This window comes from Pseudopipra pipra, chromosome 5 (genome assembly GCF_036250125.1).
Source record: "Pseudopipra pipra isolate bDixPip1 chromosome 5, bDixPip1.hap1, whole genome shotgun sequence".
NCBI lineage: Eukaryota > Metazoa > Chordata > Aves > Passeriformes > Pipridae > Pseudopipra > Pseudopipra pipra.
Window position 1 is genome coordinate 17,074,525 of NC_087553.1, and position 18,124 is coordinate 17,092,648.

At 39.0% G+C, this 18,124-nt stretch overlaps 1 protein-coding gene across 1 annotated transcript in view; it reads left to right on the forward strand.

Annotated features, from left to right (window-relative positions):
* CHRM2 (cholinergic receptor muscarinic 2) overlaps positions 1–18,124 on the forward strand; it is a 93,670-nt gene that overhangs the window by 54,042 nt on the left and 21,504 nt on the right. The gene's annotated exons all lie outside the window — the stretch shown is intronic.

Here is an 18,124-nt window from a genome sequence, read left to right on the forward strand (position 1 = left end):
TTAGAAATTTCTCATCCTGACTACGCATCAAAATTGCCTTCCAAGCACAGGCAAAACACAACTAACTCATTTAGGCTTACTGTGTGTTCATAGAGTTTGAGTCCAGCTATATGCACGAGCAGAGCTAAAAAAATGTCCAAGGCACAGCAGAAATGAATGCCTAAAAACTTGAATTCATATTATCCCTTAGTACAGCTCTAAGCATGTCATGTTTGCATCGTGAGTAGGGAGATACAGCCAGAGATGTAACTCTTCAACTGTGTCTTCTATCACAGATCTCAAAAGCCAAAGTTCAATAGACAAAACATATCTCAGATGAGTCTAAGCAGGCATGAAAAAAAGTGCAGTGGGTGTTATTGATAGGTGCAATACAAAAACCTTCAGTGTTGTGATATAGGGAGATAGAACACAGAATTTGGATATTAAGTGCTTTTCTGCAGTATCAGTTAGAATGGTGTGTCCTTTTCCACTCTTGTGCCTACTCCTAGTGACACAATACAGACCCTGCAAGCGTTGATGGATGTTCTCATCCATGTCTCATTTCCATGCAAAAGTGTCTAAATTCCCTTGTATGGTAGTACCAGTTGCAAGATAGAGAGCTGACAACACTGGCTAATTGAAACAAAGACAAATAAGCAGAAAGATTTCAGCAGTCAAAACATTAGCAGCAAGTGTGCAAGAACTCATCTTTGCAATGCATTTGCAGAGAAACAGTGACTTCCATAGGAAAATTTAGATGACACATACCTGAACTCTGCTGTTAAACATTTTCTGGAGTTTTGTCTATGGATTTTATTATAACTGACAATCTCTAGTGCTCCCACTAAGTTCTTGTTTTAAGAGTTCCCTGAAACTGTCATTTATGAACAAAAGGCCTCATCCTAAGCTGGAGAAAAAGTGAGAGGAAAGGATTATGGGCCTAGCTCAAAAAAAGCAGATGCACAGAAGAAACATAAATATTCATGTTTTGTAATGAGATTGTCCTAAATTTAACTGATCAAATATTCAGACTATAAAAGTATATAAATATCTATATTCTGAGTCAAACGCATAGACACACAGATCATTGGCACTGTGATTCCCATGAGAGCACTCATGGCACTGGCAGGTACCCAGAACACCTAGCAGAGCAGCAGTTAGTGCTAGGATGCAGGAGTCACTGCAGTCATAAGCTGTAGACCATGGGAGCAGCAGACATTTGTTTCCAGTGTGGTCTCTGACAAAAGACAGTTCCGTTGTTGAAGAGAGTTGGTTAGAAAAAGGAATCTGAATTGGTCTCTGGATCAGCAAGTTGAGGAAGGAAGCACTTCTCTAGAGACTCCCAAGTTTCCCTTTCTCTCAATATCCCCTACTATTTACACAACTGAAAACTCTGGAGCTTAACAGCAAAGAATTTTAATCAAACTGCTTAATCTGAATAACTGCTGAAGAGAAACTGCAGTAATAGAGAACAGAATTGCTACCAGGGAAATGAAAACAATTTAAAAAGAGAAGGGCTAGCAGTGGAAAAGCAGCTTTGGTGGGAACTATGTTGCATCAACCAGCCCCCCCTTGCACGATTTTAGCAATTCCATTAGAAGTCTTTACAGGTTTAGCAACTGGTTATTGAAAACACACCTCCAACCTACAGTACCTGCTGTTGACACACAGTATCTGGTTCTGTATAATCGGGATTTTGCTGTGGCTCAGAGAGCGAGTGAGCTGGAGGCTCTCACATCTGCTGAAGAGCATTTGAGGTTTTAGAAGAAAAGCAAGGATAACTCGGGAAGAGACACAATAAACGCTCATATCTAGTCCCGGTATAGGAGAAGAGAAGGAAAACAAGCATCCCTGGCAATTAGAAACAAAGGGACTTGCCCCCAAAGGAGAAATTATCTCCTCAGGGCATGCTGTTGAGTTTCTGGGGTAAAGTTTCAGTGTTGCTTTTTTAGCCTTTGAAATGTGCTGCATTGAGCTGCAGGAAGACAGGTGAGAAGGATACAGTGAAGGAGGTTGGGGTCTGGAAATGAAGCAGTTGTCTAATCCAGCAGATGGCCAGTTTACAATGTTTTCCTCAAGATAACTCCCACAGAGAATTCATCTTGAGTTTGAACCATCATAAAAAGAGATTTATGAATTCAACTCTGATGCGGGGGGAAGAGGACCATTACTGGTATCTTCAGTATCTATAGTTTTATCTAATTCTGATAAAACTGTCATTTCTCAAGTGGCAAAGCATTCAGAGATATATTTGCCTTTTACATAGAGACAGCAAGAGGTAAGGCATGAGGACTTGAACTGTGAAAGTGTGTGAGTTTTTAATTTGTAAGTTATGGCAGATCATTTCTATTTATCAGTACTTTCATTTAGAATGTATCAGTCAACTATCTCCGAAAATCAAAATGTAACCTTATATTTCACCCAGTTTTCACTGGGAAGTCCAGTTTGTTTGAAAAAGGCTCCATATTTCTAGAAAAAGAATATGAGAGAAAATGAGTAGGAATCAAGCATTGAATATGTTTTGAAACATAAAGTCAGAGGTTGCTTGGGTAGAGCTTAGCAGAGAACTGCTTAAACTGCTGTTGTTAAAATTTCTCTAACCCATTATGGGTTACCACAACCCTCACCAGTTCCCTTAGATTGGCTGTAAAATGTGTGAATTTAAACCCATTTCCCCCATGTTGTTACAGAAGAGCTTTCAAAACTGATATTTGTGAAATATCAGTTTTGTATACATTTCCAAACTGCAATATATAGCAATATCCTACCCGGTTGTCAGTAAGAGCAACTAAAATCAAACCACAGAAGTGCAGTTGTACTGACTTTTTCCAATTACACAACCAATGAAGGGGAATAGAAGCAAGGCAGATGAACACTTCTAATAAGAAGTTGGGTAATCCAAGAGGAATGAAAGGTGAATGAAAGGTCAATGTTAATTTATAATATAAAATTTTTTCTTGATTTTGTTTTTCTGTGCAGTTTGGTAACATCTGAAAGTACAGTAGCTGCAGCCTGCAGCTGGAGTAAAGAAAAACAAAATACTAATTACAGCTTACTCTGTGACCAAATTCTTCAGTCACTTCTGATCTGGTTCACCTGATCTGATGTCCTTGTATTTCATCACTAAAAGGAAAAATCCATTTCCACTGTCTCAGATGGCTCTGCTGGAGAACAGCACTGTTGTACAAGTATCCTTGTACTTCATCTGATTCCATTTGTTTCCACTGTTAACAATCAGCATAAACCTGCCTCTTCCAGGATGAGTGGAAAGTTACCTGTGAACACAAAAATGCAGGGTTTTGCACATGCCAAATTTAGGCAGAAAAAAAAAGTAATGAGGGGGAGGTAAAAAATGTTTCATTAAAATATTAAACTTTTGTCATATGCAACAGGTCAGCTCAATTACACCAAAACCTGTAAAGGTATACATATGTAGCCTTTGCTGGCATCAGACATCAACTTACAGGGGATAAACCTATTGTTTGTTGGCAGATAAAACATATATGGCAATGTCTTCCAAAACTCCACTTTCCATTTCATGTAGTCACAAAACCCAAAGGAAGCACGTTGTCTAAAATTGCTGATTATTCTTCCCAATGACTTCTAGGATCAATGCAGAGAGGTGGGCTCGTGCAGTGAGAGACTCTGAAGAAGTGCCTAATTTATGTGCTCAAAGCCACTTCACAGAGGCTTCTCTTTCCTTTGGCTCTAGAAAAGACAACAGAGACATTCCAGCTAACTCATGTGACTGAAAGAGGGAGTGATAAATCACCCTCCTTCCCATTCATGTCCTTGTGCCCATATATTATTGTAGTTTCTCAGGGAATATTGCTAGTGCAGGGTTAACTCCGGTTACGAAAGATGGAGACGTGCAACTAAAAGCAATAAAATCTCCGTGTCCTATTTAGTTACAGCTCATCAGATGCTTAGAGGAACTCAGTTGCTTCCAGTTATGTGCATGTACCCTGAGAGGCAGCTTGATTCCTCTGGAGCTGGCCTCCCTTGCTCAAATATGGTCATGCTGTGAACAGTGAAGCTGTGGGGAAAGACTGGCTAGTGACACACTGTGCGGGAATTGGCAGTGAATGGCTGTGTTCCCCCTTGCTGGTTTGAAAAGAAGCACTACTCAACCTTTAGCCCAGGCCTGTGACAAACCAGCTAATTCAGCTCCATTGCAGCATGGCAGACTGCATACCAGCTGTTAGCAAGCCTCCACACCCAGATAAGCAAGACAACAGCCACTTCAGTTCATCCACCAGCATGGACACAAAACCACAGCAAAGGTCTCTAAATCATCGCCTAATTCAGCTTAGACACTGCTCTGTACATGCAGCAGTTCAGCCAGGAACGATGCTGGAGTTATACCTTATGCTAACACTCCACTGAGGATAAGCCCTCATCAGAGAAAGATTAAACTGCAGTGACATACAGCCTCTTAACACTTGAAAGAGAACACCTGCAGGACTTTTAATGCGCTTTAATTCACACAATTAACTGATTCAGTTTGCCTTTGCTGCACGGCCCCAGGTAGTCAAGCCTGCAGTGAGGGTTAGCACACCATGAGCTACTTGCCTGTGGTGGCAGAGATGAGATGGAGCCTCCATGAAATCTGAAAGATGGCATGTATTTTGCCACAGAACTCTCTCATCACAATAAGCCAAGGTAACTTGAACATTTAATTTCATCAGCTTTCTCTTTTTGTGGCTGTCGTAAAAAAAGATGTTCCAGTTGCACAGATGTTTAGCTGCAATCAAAACCAAGATTTTTATTCCTATTTTCAGGTATTAGGCTCCATTTCCACACTGAAACAAGATTTTATCCTCTATTTCTCACAGCATTAAATTAACAACAATAGCAAATAAAGAGTTGGCTACCATAATTTATCAAAAGTATTTTAATGAAAGTGAAAACTAGAAACAGTTAAGGAAATCTGTTAACCAGCATGTCAGCAGTAGTATCTGGCCCAAGATTATTAGATGGAAACAAGAGAATTTCTGAGTTCATGCAGAAAGATATGATGTCTTTCTGAAACATGCATCTCTTCAAAATGCCACTTTTCTGACACTCTCCAGGAAGGGCATTTGTGTGGATGTGCTTACATTAATGTTCTCTGTATCTTCAGTGAACCAAGAGAGAGTTATCTCAAGGATGCTTCTTTCTTTTTTTTTTTTTGCTAGAAAATAGAGAGTAGGAGAGAAGATATCTAAAATGCTTTGACTGAATTTTTTCCTTAAAAATCTAGAATATCAAAGAAACAAACAAACAAAAAAAATAAAAACCACCACAGAAATAAAACAGGATGTTTGTCCTGTAATGGTAGTTATATTTCAAGTAGAACATTTCAAAAAAACTTCTTTTCAATCTAAAAAACCCCCCAACACTGATATTTCCAGTTTTCAGAAGTATTGAAGAAATTTTTGAATAACAAATACATCAGTCTTTTGAGATTAATAATCTTCTCTTTGATCAAAAAAGTAAACATTTTGTAGTCCAATATTTCCACATTAAAATTGTTTTCCATTTTCTTTTATGTGCAAATAGTTAAGATGTCAAAATTTCATCTGCGTGGGTTGAAAACAAATTATTAATATTTCCTACAGGGAGATAATTCAATTTTCCACACTTCTGTGACTGAAAAGCTATTCAGACCAATGTGTATTTTTGTAGCATGCAGGCTTTGAAGTACCTGAATACCCTCACGTCCTATTAAGACTTGGTTTATGTTCTGTGTAAGCAAAGACTCTTCACCTCCATACTTCAGCTCTTCTCAGAGCCCAAACTCCCAAGGAAAAAACTTTCTCAAAGACATAGTGAGCCAACAGAAATATTATAATGTCAAACCTCAGTGTAAGATTGAATAGAAAATGGACTACTGTCTGCATTAGTTGTTCTTAATTAGCTGCAATTACTACCAGCCTAATTAAGTCAACAGGCTAAAGGGAAACATAGAGTTGGCAAAATTAACTGATGAAAGTTGTCAGGTTAGCCGAGATAGAATAGGTAAGGTTCCAAAGTACTTTTAAATAATTACATTACATACCAAGGTGATAAACGTAATGGTCAGTCTCAGATGTGTCAATGTATATTTATTGGCTTGAAAATCAAAGTAACCTTTCTAGGGAGAGAAACAAAGAAATAGTTAATGGTCTCTAGTTAATCAGAAACATAAAACTGAAGAGGGTGGATGTGAATAAAATGAAGTCTGAAGCATTTAAACCACAGTGGTTTCGAGCCTCCTGTCTTTACTTTCAATTGTCTTGTCTTTAAGAAACAAAAAACAGAAATTTGAAGGTCTAGATACCTTGAGGAAACACATCTGTCAGTGTAAGAAGGAATTGAAGAGGCTAGGAAAGTTTTCTTGGCAAAGAAACGAGTTACATCAATCATGACAGAGTTATAAAAAAACAAATTAATTGCACTGAGAAATCTGAATAGAGATGTTTGTTTACCTTGAGTTGAATAACACAGGATGCATTAATAGGCAGCAAATGTACAGCAGGGGAAAAGAAATAGTTCCATGCAATATTTAATTAAATTGGAGTTTCTCACTGCAGGGGAATTTTACTGACACTAAAAGCCTGGCACTATTTAAAAATAAAAAAAAAAAAAAGAAAAAAAATTGTGTTTGTATGAATTACACAGAGGATACATGCCTATGATTTGGAATTTGGCTGATTACAGAAGACTTGTTACTGCTGAATGAGGTACACTGCTGGAAACCTGTGGCTTCATCTCATTTCCAGTACAGTATGTGTAGAGCTTTTAGGATGGAAAGACTTTCAATCCCCTGTTCTGCTATGATCCCACCACTATGATTGTCAATAGTACTTTGTTATTGACTTTAAATGGTAACAGAACGAAGTAAATTCTAGACACTTTTTGGAAATCCCTTCTTTAGTTCTTGCTGAGACATTCAGTGCCAACCAAGGTGAAAGAAAAACTTTTGACCTTTTTCAGCCTGCACCAAAGGCCAAGTAAATACTTTACTCCTCATCTTTAGTCCTTCAATACAGAATCACAGAATATGCTGTTGGAAGGGACCTACAAGAATCATCGAGTCCAGCCCTTAGCCCTGCACAGGACCATCCCCAAGAGTCACACCATGTGCCTGAGAGTATCATCCAAACACTTCTTGAACTCTGTCAGGCTTGGTGCTGTGACCCTGAGGAGCCTGTTCCAGTGCCCAACCACGCTCTGGAGGAAGAACCTTTTTCTAATATCCAACCTAAACCTCCCCTGACACAATTTCAGACCATTCCCTTGGGTCCTGTCACTGGTCACCACAGAGAAGAGATAATAAAACCTACCTCAGCAACATGAGTACTCTGTAGTCTATGATTCCATGAAAACGCTGACAAGAAAGAAAATAGAGTTGTTAAATTGTTTACCCTATTTTTTTATTGTTGATTCTCTCACATCTTTCCTACTATGACATGCTGTTAGAAGATGAGCCGCTAGTAACAAAAGAGCAGTCACACATAGAAGCAATACTACATTTGCACTGGAGACAAAATAATTTTAACAACCCTCATCAAATGCCAGTTTATATGACATAAAAATAATAATATCCACCTAAGTAGAAGCTGTGCAGTATAATGATCAACAACCCTATTTTGCAATATGCCACTGCACAGTTTCACAAGGGCTCAGTCCCAAAACTATTGAAACATAGTAGAAAAAACTCCCTCTGGCTTTAGTAAGCTTGGATTCAGCTCAAAAAAAAAAAAAATTACAACATAACCTTTTTATTTGATCAGAAAGCCAGTTTTCTATGTTCCTTATCAACTCCAAATGTCATTCATTTGCATTTTTAGATACTTATACTTTATAAATACAGTTTGTGAAAGTGGGGAGAAATGCCTGGAGAACATCTACCAAGGGGAAGGTTTTCTGCAGTGAGTTAACCCTGCTAATATGTGCTCAGTGGGACTGCATAGGATTTTCCCATATTAAATTTGCATAAAGCAAAAAGTTAATGAAATATGAGATATGTCCTATCCTTTCCTCCATACCACTTCCTGTGTTCTAGGAAGATGGGGTTTTTTTCCCAAGCTTGGCCTCAAGCAAGAAATTGCCTGCCTAAAGTTCTGTAGTGTTCTGCCACTTTTCATTCTTCTACTTGTTCTTATCTTGTTTCTCTTTCTTCTTGCCTTCTGGAAACACAGTCTTTGAACCCAAGTGCAATTTTTAATAGCAAATAAATTTAGACTTGGACAAATTCCCCAAATGAAACTGGTGAGGAAAGAGCAGTCTTATCTCCTGTGATATACTTTTGACAAAGTATAATTAAAATATTTTCATGCTGGCTTGCCTGCTCTGTCTGCCTTTCATAAATGATGAAGTCTATCAAGCTATTATTTGTCTACACATTGTGTGAGGAAGGATTAAACCATTGAAGTGTTCAATATCGTTAAATGATCTGGAACTCCATAAAAACATCAATTATTATGCAGTTAAAGACATCTTAGTACTCGTTCAAGAAGCTGGCATTTTGTCTTCATTCCTCTGGTGATGGAGTGTGAGGATGACTGTCTCCAGAGACAGAGAGAGCATGTACAACTAAAATGGAAGCTACAGGGCTGTGTAGAAGAGAGGGTTTTCTCAGTTATATGTTCAGATATACCAGAAGAAAAATGGAATGTAAGTCAATGCAGAAAAAGATGCCCTACTTATATCTCAGAAAAGATGGGCTGCTCTGCCTAAGCCCCTCCATTTGGGGCTGAGACAATGTAATGGTACCATGTCCTGAGGGCACATAATCTCTGAGATTTTTTGATGAAGCAATCAAAAAGTATTGTAACTAATGTGAATGTATTGGTGTCTGGCTGGGTGGTAGGTAGACTGGATTGCTGACTGGGGAATAGAGCCCTACTCAAAGCCAGAGTGTAAATTTTTTAGCTAGTAGGGATCTGTTAGCTTCAGTGTAGCTCTGCCTATTTACATCCAAAGAGGATCTGAAACACCAAGCAGGTAGATCTATCATTAACTTCTCTTACAGCCTCTGATGTCTCAGCATCATGGCTTGCAGACCTGAAAACACAGGAATGATACCTCATATACAGCTAAGGAGATTCCACTGGCTTTGCCTTTAAGACACTTCACCATTCTCAAAGTCCTTCCCCTAAGTATAAAAAGGTTTGAACTAAAGCAAATAATATATTTGCATTTGATGGGAATAGCATATAACCCTCAATGTAATTATGACACACAAAAAAATAATGCTGGTGACCTTAAAATACACAACAAAATAACAGAGGACATGTAAAAATTAATTATAACTCATTAAAAGCATTAGTCACTTAATGAATGATTCATGATTCATATTGTTCAAGTCGCCAAACATTACTTCAAATTATAGATTGGGCACATCCTTTCACCAGTATTAATAATTGCAATTATGTCAGTGTAAGTACCTTTAAGTACAAAAGTCAATATGTTATCTTCTCCAAGCCTTCTTGCCTCATTCTCATAGTAGGACTAAGCTAAGGTCCCTGGAGCACATAAGAGTGCAGAGAGGGAGTACATTTTTTTCAAGAAAACACCGTCTTTGGGAGATCTAAAGGTCTAACAAAGGTTGAAAGATGTGCATGGTCAGAGTTGATTTCAGCACACCTTGTGATAGCCAAATAGTGTTGGACCATAGGAACATAGATAGGACCTAATCCTCCCTCTGCAACTGTCCGTTAGTGCTTCAAATAAATCTTATCAGCTATTTTGGAAGCTCCTAAACAAACAGCAGGTTGAATAGCTCTTACTAGGAGAAAAAAAATGCCTGTGTAAGTGATTATGCTTAGAAACTGTCCTAAACTGAAATCCAGTCACAGGTAAGAACCAGCATGCCATCTCCCTTTGCACCTTCCAGACTTGTACTATGCACATTTTACATATGGATTATGAACCCATATGTTCAGTCTTGTTTAAATGCTGAGACCACAAACCTCTCTTGCAGCAGTGAGCTCTGCAGCTATACATGCAGTATGTGAAAATCCATCTGCTTGTACCAGACTCATATCTGTGGAGTTTCGGATTTCTCTAAAGTCCCTCTATTTGAGAGGAATGGGGCAAAATAAGCATTCAGTTCAACCTCTATCTGACACAAAGTGCACTTTATGTGATCAATGCATCCTCTCCTTTTCCTCTTCAAGCTAGGCAGTGGCAGTCTCTGATGCCTCAGTAGGTCACTAAATAAACCTCGGTAGAGACAGAAGAGGTGAAAGACATTTCTATCTGAAATGTTCGGACAGAAGAATTTTAACTCAGTGTAACCATTATGCAGTTTGGAAATCGTTACTTAGAGTACTTTGTGGTAAATACTAGAATGAAGCTTTCCTTTCCCTTGTAGTTAAATTGTTTGTTTATTTATTTACTTATTTGTTGGGCAATAAGGAACATTTAAGCTAACTTTCAAGGTAATGAAAACCATAATTGAACTAGGATATGAAAAAACAGATGTAAATTGTATTTTGATCTTTTCTAGCAGTGAATTTTTCATGACACAACAGAAAAACAAGAATCAGGAAAGCTGCTTCTATAGTAAAGCACAAAAGGTCTCTCTGCCTGCTGTAGTGCTAGGATTAGATGTGTAAATATTGTGGAGCTGTAGAAGCATCTGCTTCTGGATTTCAGATTAACTAGATGGCTTGATTTGAGTTCCAGAAATATATTAACCAGAAAGGTTTGTTGACCTTTCTAGAGCTGGACATGATTTAGTTTCATCAAGTGCAAAAAAATCTTTCTTCATGTCGAAAGATTTCAGTGGGTAAAGTCACTTTGCTGCTTATTGAAATAAATACTGAACTGCCATAACTGTATTCACTGACCTTTTGCCTCAGTTTGACTCAGGGTGAGAAACTGAGCAACTGCTTTCGTAGAAATTACTACTATAATAATCTACAGCAACATGCTTGAATTTTTCTCTTTGTTCCCTCTTATCTCACAAAACATGAAAATACATCTTTTTCTTTTCCCAGTGAATGTTTCCACACAAGTGGAGTACCAGCAAATTTACACTGCTCAGTTTACTAGTAGGGAAACTCCATTCTTCTGTGTCTGCCCTCAATTATAGTACCACTACACGCTGCTTAGACTGTACCATATCTTTTACTCCCTACCCCAAATCTCTCTGATATTGCCATGACATCTCAAATAAACAATTCGTAGCTGACTGACGTGCCAAGGAATTAATTTGTGGACTATCTCGTTGCAATCATCTATTCCTAGCAACAAAACAAAAAGTCAGGAGAAAAAAATTATGTGGGAACCCCTGTATTTTTATGACACAGTTTATTTGCCGTGAGCTGGCCACAGTTGGATCTCTCCACCCCAAGAGAGCACGAGTGCAGGCAGGTTTGACTTGTAACCCAGCACAAGATGAATGGGCAGCATTAGGAGAATGATACTTGCAGCTGAACATAATAAAAAGCATCTCTCAAGGGGGGCTGCCTGGTCAACTTTATTGCCATGCTGTTTACTCCACTCATTTCAAGGTATTTATAACATTCTTATTTGACTGTCATTTTCTCCAGATGAGGTTGCACAATACTTTGTGGAGGGGGGATGAGACAAAGATGAGATATTGAAAGACTTCCTAAGAATAAACTGAGTTAAAGAGACTAAATGGCACAGTTCACTTTTTGCCATGGTGAGGGTTCATGCTCCACTCAGCTCCAAGCTAAGATGGTTGAGTTAGGAGCCAAAGAGAGAGCAGAGAGAAAGATTTCAGGAGCCTAATTCAGAGGTCTGAGAAGCCAAATGACTGTAAAAAACTTCCCTGTCTTCATTCATTGCGGAGCTGAAGATGAGGTTGCTAACTTAGGTTCCACTCTTAAATATCAGCTGCTTTAGCTATGAAAACTCTCTCCTCCATACTTCCTTCATTTTGTAGTAATTTATCAGTAAACCATTAACCACCACTAGAAGCCAGGTATTGAACTGCACGCTGGCATACGACAAGGCCCTTGTCATGATACCATGATACCTGCATGGCTTTTACTCCTATCCAGTATTGTTAATAGTAACTTTGCAGAAAACTGTTCAGGTTTCTATCAGTTATTATCAGATATGCCAGGAAATAAAAAGAAATAATAATTTAAAAATTATACCACTGTGGACACCCATACTTTGACTTTTTTCACAGGATTCAAATTAGTTACCGTAGTGTGCAATTTCTTGCAAGGAATGTGAGAACTGTGACTTTTTTTAAAGCTATGAGCTTCTCCATTTCAAGTATACTTTAAAGTGCTATTTCAAGTATTTATGAGGTTGTAAAGGAATGAAATAATCTGAGCATCATAAAGGAGATTTTTAGACAATGAGTTTAGGGAGTTTTCTGTTCAAGAATAAAATATTTTTTTAGATTACATAACGGGAATTGATGACCATCTGGAGCAATTCTTGAGACCCTGAAAATATATCAAATAAGTGAATAAGCATAGAAATAATTACATCTGTGGTATTCATAAACTGTTCAGGTTAATGATCACTTCAACAAGGCAATCTCCTGACATATCAAGTAGTAGAAAGTGTGAATGCTGACAATGAAGTTGTTGAGGAATCCTAACAGAGCCTGGCAGACTGCTGAGTAACAGCAGAAGAGCAAGGCATGATAGAGCCCCTGCTCACACAATACATGAAAGGCTAGAAGAGGTGGCAGGAAAAAATAGCCAAGTAGTTTTCTACTAGGCATGTCTCAACTGATGTGACAATGATCTAAGGGTCAATGATCAGAGAACACCACTTGCACTTCTGTACATGCTTTCGGATAACTGAGAGGGCTACAGGTGATAGATTTCTTCAGGTACCTGGTGGCTTTATCTTACTTATTTCAGTAACAGAAAGAGTGTTCAAACAGGGCTGGCGTGATCCAAGAGCACAACAAATTTGGGACACAAATATCATTTTGCAAAAATCTACCTTACCTCACTGGGGCACTAACAGTGGAGGACTGGAGCTGGAGACACAGCACTGAGCAGCTACAAGTGACAAACTGCAGCAGTTGCTGATAGAGTCTTTTTCTGGATTCAGAGAGCGTTCAGAAAGTTTGTACAAATGTTTGCAGGAGAAGCAGCCAAATATAGGGCACTTGCTCTGAATCCAAAAAAGGGTAACCTTTTGACAAGACTGACATTAAATGCCTTCTAAGCATCACAGCACTTCAGATCTCAAAACTGGCACTTTTATTTCCTGAATGTATACAAAATTGGAGATAAAGATTAAAAGGAGAAGCAAACATCAGGTAGAATGTTTTTCAGAAGTTTGTTCCAGAAGGAAAGATATTTTCTCCAAGTAGAAAAAATGACTGTGAAAAAAATGCCACTTTGAAAGCAGCCCTGTGGAGTCATCAAAACCTAAATAACTTATCTTTGCTAATCTCCAGGGAGGACGACAAACGACAGAACAGAGAGAGAGAGAGATGGTGCACAGCTTAGTGGATACAGATGATGGAAAACACTGTGGTATGCAACAAACAATCTTTAGGGAAGCAAATGTCTTTGGAATATTTTCAGCAGTTTCATTTCAAATGGCATCAGAGGACCAGTTAGGGAAAAGGATGAATTAATGAGTCAGAATGTAGAGATATTTCTGGGAGTTTTTCTTTAACTGGATTCACTGATAGATCTTTTACAGCAAAAGAGAGGTGGTTATGGTGACACAGTCTAGCTGGTATCTATGAGGCAATAATATATAAGAATTGACGATATTATTTCTTTCCAGAGTAGTTTAATATATAAAGAAGGTGATGGCAGTTGAAAGTGGTGTTTTTTCTTGCTATTTTTAGGGAAAATACTGAAAACCTGCCAGGCTCTTGTCAGTATTTATTACTACAGCTGGAGCTCAACACTTAATTATTTACAGTTTCACTGAATGTAGCAATATGGAATAAAGGTTCACTTACCTTAGCACATAAAGATGAAAGAGAGGGGGAATTATAAGCATGAGTCACTTATTATTTAGCAGTCTCATTTGGGCCAGTTCTACCAGGCTCCCACCAACTTCATGGTATCATTTCAAAGCTTTGATCCAGGTTTTAGCTCAGCACTACTGCATTAAATGAATCCTCTTATCTTTCTTTACTCCTTTGTCAGACCCTGCTTTTTCCTTTCTCTTGAAGCATTGTTGTAGTTCTCCCTTAGCAAAAGCTCTGTCTGTGTACAAGGAAATGCCTGCCATTAGTGATGTGCCCCAAAATCCCACCACCTCCCAGCAAGAACTGCTTTTGTGTAGAAATGTGCTAAAAATGAACTCAGTCTTTTCCCATTTCACTGGATGGCCTGTCTGTAGACAAACAAGCAAATGAAAAGGTGAAAAAAACCTCCAGCTCCCTTCCATACCTTGAACTGTGGCATGCCATGGAGCTATATACTAGATCTAGTGTCTTGGCATGTCTATTGTGCCTGGCATTGCTCTGATGTGAGAGATCACTTATGCCCTTGTAGATCTTTCAGCTCTGACTTGCAAGATGAACTTGGAGCAGGAAAAAGAGAAAAAATGGATAGAGAGGAGACTGAAATAGAGGAATAGACTGTCAAAAGCAATAGCACCTCTGGGTGCCAGGGGTGCCTTTGAGGTCAATGGTGATGTGCTGCGCCCACATTTTTCAGGGACAGACATTGATTCCAGACAAGTTCAATCTAAGTCATTGTTTTTACATCAAAACCCTTATTCCTTCAAAGCTATGTGTTATGCGTAGTATCATCATTACTTCTAGTGTAATGGTTCTGCCCTGACATATCCTCTTACTTTTTTTCATTCTCAAGTGTTTTGCAAAGTATATTTCTGATACTATAATAACAGCCAAAAATGAGAACGCTGATCTGGCTGCATTGTAATTAGATCTGGACTAATTATGGAGGTAACTATTCACTAAGCATCAATATCATTTTTGGACTATTCTTCAAATGGAGTGACTCTGTATACCCTCATCCTCTTCAACGATGAATGAAAACCAGAACATCCATGTTAACAGCTGAAATGATAACCCAATGAGCCTGGCTACATTCCTGCAAGCTTTTGTGTTTGAACTGTATGTGGTTGACATTCTTGATGCCTCTATGCTGAGCCTTTACACTGGAAAATGAATCTAAGCTGAATCATCATTGCAGACTCCATTCATGTCAGGGCTATTATGCTCAGAGAGGAAGCAGCTGCTCCTTCAGGTTCTGCATGCTTGGGACCAGAGATGGACAGCTGTCATTGTTGCTGGCAAAAGCAATTCAGAGGGGAGGGAAAAGATACATATCATGTAATCAAAATAGAAAGGCTTACTGCTGTGTGATCCTGTTCACTACTATTCCATGAGTCTGCTAGGGCCTGCTAAAACAGTCATTACTCTGGCTTATGCACAAGGTAGCACCTGCATGGAAGAAAGTACAGAGTTTGGGACCTTCTTATCCGATTCATTACAACAGGTATGTGAACTTGTGGTAGGGCAAGGATAGAAATAAAGCCTTCTCTTAGCTTCAGCTCTTTGGAAGCAGCAGACACCCCACATTGCAGACTACAGGCAGGTGACTCCCCTTGGGCAAACTTTGGGGCAGTTAATTCTAGAGTAGATCAGATGCTGACCTACTCTGAGTAGGAAGCCAAGGATCTGCATTATGCTGATTTCTTTTTCTCTTTAGTGTGCTTTTGCCAGACTCCCAGGCTACTTTCTGCACAATCAATGTGCTTTCATCATGTCTGACTTCATATTAAATAAAGGTATATGTGTTCCTACTTTCCTGATTCAGAGTACCTGCAAACTTCATGGCCTATGCTATAATCATATATCCACAGAAGCACAGAATAATTTATGTGGATAGGGCCTCAGGAGGTCTCCACTCCAATTTCATACTCAAAGGAGGGTCAGTGTCAAGCTTACACCAGGTTGCTCAGAGTTTTATCCATTGTGGCCTGAAAAACTCTCAAGGATGGAGCCTGTATGCAATCTCTGTGTCCACTGCTTTGATGTCCTTGTAGTGATTTTCTTTTCCTTAAATATCATCAAACCCCTATGTCTGTTTTCTTTCATCCTCCCACCACACACCACTATAAAAAGACTGGTTCCATCTTCTCAGTCGATATCCTGTGGGTATTTGGCAGCTGCTACCAGAGCCATCTCTCCTTCAGGCTGAACACCCCCATATCCCTCAACCTTCTCTCACAGGCCACATGCTTCAGGCTATCAAATACTATATTCTCTATCACTGATCTTGGGCTTTCCAAGATTCATCAGTTACTGGACAAAAGCATTTTTTAAAATTAGAAATCCTTGCTATATTACAGATACTTCTGACCTGCCAGACACAGTCCTCCTTGGACATACCTTCTGAGTGAAATAAGGAGATGTCCAAACCCATTGCCCAGTGATAATTGCCACTGCTGCTGCAACTGTAACTCTTAGGAGAATCAGGGCAGAAAGCAATGTGAGTGGAAGGAGGAAACACCATATTTATTCCAGTGGTGATTCTTACCTCCAGTCTTGCAGACAGAGCCCAGTTGCCCCTGGGAATGCTGCATCACTGCAGTCACTCTGTGTGAGTTCAGTGACTGAATTGGAACAACAATCTTCCGTCCAACAGTTCTCTAAGAAACGTCCTGTAGTCTCCATTGATTTTTTGTGAGAGGGAGACATATATATCTAGCACTGCTTTTTGCATTTGCTTTTATACAGAGAGAGCTTTAATTAGTGGCCTTTGTGTTAAACTGTTAGATGTGGCCACCTGTGGTATCTTGAAGTTCTTCACATTTTTAAGTGGTTTTAAATGTTGGGTCTAAGCCACCCAGGGATTTTCCAGCAGGGGGAAAATATTCAGTTGTCTGGAAGCTTTTCCATTACCTTACACCACAGGAGTGGCACAAAGGAGCTACAGAAAAGTCTGAATCTTGTACTAATGTTTCTACTTCAGGGAACATAGTTTTTGGGTTTTAGGAGGTGAGAGTGCAAATGTAGGGGATTTCGATTTGTTTTGCTATTTGTTATTTATTTGTTCCTTCGTGTTCCTTCCAATGACAAGACTTGAGTAAAAATGGTGATGGTTTAGATCTATTTTATTTTGTTTAGAGAAACAGTTGTCCATGGCAGTCATACAATTTATTTCCTCTCCTTCTGTTTGTGCTGTGAGAACCTCATCTTTGCCAGGACCTCCTCCAACCCATGCTATGTCATGCCATGCTATGCTATGCTATCCCAGAAGTTCTTCTCCCTACAGCTCTTTTCACAGTTTTAACTTCTAATTTATAAAGGAATGCCTGTTATGCACATCTCCTCCATAGATTAGGTGAATGACAATGATGGGATTTTATTCCTTAGTCGTTCTGCTGCTTATTGTGTTCTTCATAGTACTATTATTATGCTCCTTGTTATGATGCTGCTGCTAGTCTCTGTCATTTACAAAGTACTTTTATCAGTTAAGGTTCCATGTTACTTTATGAATTTAAAATAGTTATATACATGGAGATCCATTTGTACACAAACAGAATGGGTGAACTGCAGCAGGTGCTTAGAAGTAGGGAAGCACTGTCTAGTAAAAACACCTGGAAAAAAAGTCTTCAAAGCAGACTGTATCTATGGCTCTGGAATTCTCAGAAGCCCATTGAACTCCAACTCTGAACCCAATGTTATACTTTGCAGATTATTTTTCCCCAAAATATTATGTGTGCCAATAACCTGGCAACAGTCACAGCGCCAGGTAGCATTGCACGACCCTGTGCTAAGGGGATAAAAGAGAAATGTTGTCCTTCAGAAGGAGGAAACGCTTGGTTGGGCACTCTAAATGTTACAAACAGGCATTGAAGATAGACTTTTCTCCTAAGTGATGAATAGCAAGTGTGATCCCAGGACAGCTTACGGCAGAGAAAAGCAGAATATGATTCTGGATCCAATAAAACAATAAACTGGGACTAGTCCCCAGACACCAATCTTGCTTTTTTCCTATTTTACAGAAAACTCACAAGCCTACCAAAAGCAACAGAAGTTTTGCCATTGGCATACACAGGGCTTTTGACCTATTGATTTTTTTTTCAGAGCAATTTACCATGAGATTTCAGACTCTGAAATGGGAGTTTGGATGAGTAATGTATCTTACACAGCAGACCCCTGCTCTCAGCACTCTCCAAATCAGGCTTCCAGTGCCAATGCTGATGTATGGAATTTCACAACTCACTA